This window comes from Penaeus monodon, chromosome 5 (genome assembly GCF_015228065.2).
Source record: "Penaeus monodon isolate SGIC_2016 chromosome 5, NSTDA_Pmon_1, whole genome shotgun sequence".
Classification (NCBI taxonomy): domain Eukaryota; kingdom Metazoa; phylum Arthropoda; class Malacostraca; order Decapoda; family Penaeidae; genus Penaeus; species Penaeus monodon.
In genome coordinates, this window is record NC_051390.1 from 15,283,261 (window position 1) to 15,285,760 (window position 2,500).

The window sequence follows — 2,500 nt, forward strand, 5'->3', positions numbered from 1 at the left end:
CGCGACCCCCCTTTCTCTCCCTCCTGCCCTGTATGCCCTCACCTTCCCTTTCCTCCCTCCTCCGCCCACCTTACCTCTGTGCCCTTCGGCTCACCACGCTTAACTCTGTGCATGCATTCTTCTTCTCATATTAACAATGGGTTTAGCCAATTCCCTTCCACTCCCATCTCGACCCACCCTCTGTCCTGGTCTCCAACGCTTTATTTTTCACTATTAAGGACACATAATGCATTAAACCTAGTGTCACCCTGCGCCTTAAAACCTATCCCTCACATGGGCCACCTAGGCTTACTTCCATTACGTAATACCAGCAAACTTACTTTTCCTCTCTTTACTCATGATATCCTCCTTTGTCTATCATCCATAATGTCCCCACTCTGGATATATAGACGTTAAGGTAGTCTGGAGTGCAAATACATACGTCAGTGTCTTCTCGGGCTGTTTTAAATATCCTTGGAGCTGAACACGCTAATTGACGTCCCTGCTGGAGAGAGGGTTTATTTGGCCATGTCAAGATGGGCTGTAGGATCACTTTCAGTACTCCATTCGTGTCAGCTTATGAGAGATAGAGAGAGAGATGGGAGAGAGAGAGCGAGGTAGAAGAGAAAGAGAGAGAGAGAGAGAGAGAGAGAGACAGTGGCTAAGACGGAAGAAAGGGTTGACGCAGCGTAGCGGTCAGGGGGGGGGTTGTGCAGGGGTGACACGCTGACGTATGGTGTGGTCTTTCAGACAAGGCTCTTGTCATCCCCCGGGGATATGTTTATACAACCTGGTTTTACCACCACAATGCAACGCGTTACAACCAGCCGCCCTACATGGACCACCATGACTTATAGTCGCCCGGGCATCCTGACGGAGCTACGACGCTTGCGTTGTCACAATATCCTATGCCTCAGAAGTTTTTTTTACGTTTTTTTTCAGAAGGGGTTTTTCACACTACGGTCCCCCCCACTACGAATCATCCTTGCTCTGCATCCTTTGGCATAAACATCAAATGGTTCGGTTTCCAAGTAAACCCATCTGACATATACTACCAAGTACCACAAGTCCCTCCCTCTGTGATTTGCACAACAAACTTAATCGCCCTTGCGCTTCGTTGACCCGGCCATACCTATCAGGGGAGACGTGTTTTTGGCCTGCAACTTTTCAACATATCTAGGACCTTTTCCTGGCTTGTGGGCGCTAACTTACTATTGACGTAAAATGATAAACAAAGAACTTTTGAGTCTAAAGCATTTTCAAAATGTGGACATTAGCAATGCATTAACAACTTATGTGATGATAATGCCATTCACGAGATTAATTAAATATGAAAGTTATTAGTACACGGCACATAAGTTCATAATCAACTTTTCTCTATAGCGAATGTATTGTCCTTCGACGCACGTAACACATTACAAAAATAGAGCAACTCTTTTAGTACTTATTTACATAGAATGACCTGTCTTACTGCTGCTTGTCAGCTTACAAGTTTACTGGAATAATCATGCAAAAGACGGCATAAAATGGGTCTAAATAAGGTATCAAAAAGAGAATGAATTACATTCTGGGACTCGGAGGCTTTCCTCTGGCTTGTGGCTATGATTTTTTGCTTGCTTGTTTGTTTTATGAATGGAAGGATATATCTATAATGTTCACGTTATCGTATAATAAATACATGTCATAACGCACCACATATTTTGCATTCATATGTGTGTGGTGTTTGTGCTTGGTGTTTGTGTTGGTTGTGGCATTTGTGTGTGTGTGTTGTGTGTTTTTTGTTCATATAACAAACACGCTAATTATATAATGGTATTTATTATCTATATGTTATATTTATTATATATAATATAATATATATAATATATATTATATCTATATATATATTATCTATATGTATACACACACACATACATTATATATATATATATATATATATATATATATTATATATATATATATATATTATATATATATATATATATTATATTATATATATTATATATTTGTTGTGTGTGTGTGTGTGTGTGTGTGGGTGTTTTGTGTGTGTGTTTGTGTGGTGTGTGTGGTGTGTGTGTGTGTATAGTAACACACCACACACCCACACACACACACACACCACACACACACACACACACCACACAACATACAATATATATACATACACACATACACACACACACACATACACCACGCCCACCACACACGCACACAACACACCCACAAAACACACACCACACACACACACACACACACACACACCCACACACACACATATATATAGATATATATATATATATCTATATCTATAATATCTATAATAGATGTATACTACACTACAGACTTACATACATACCAACAAACATACATGCTGCCATACATACATACATACAACATAACGATACATACATACCTACATACATACATACATACCTAAATACATTCATATTATATATATCTTATTTTTATATATATTATTATATATATTAGTATAATATATATATCTATATATGTATTATAT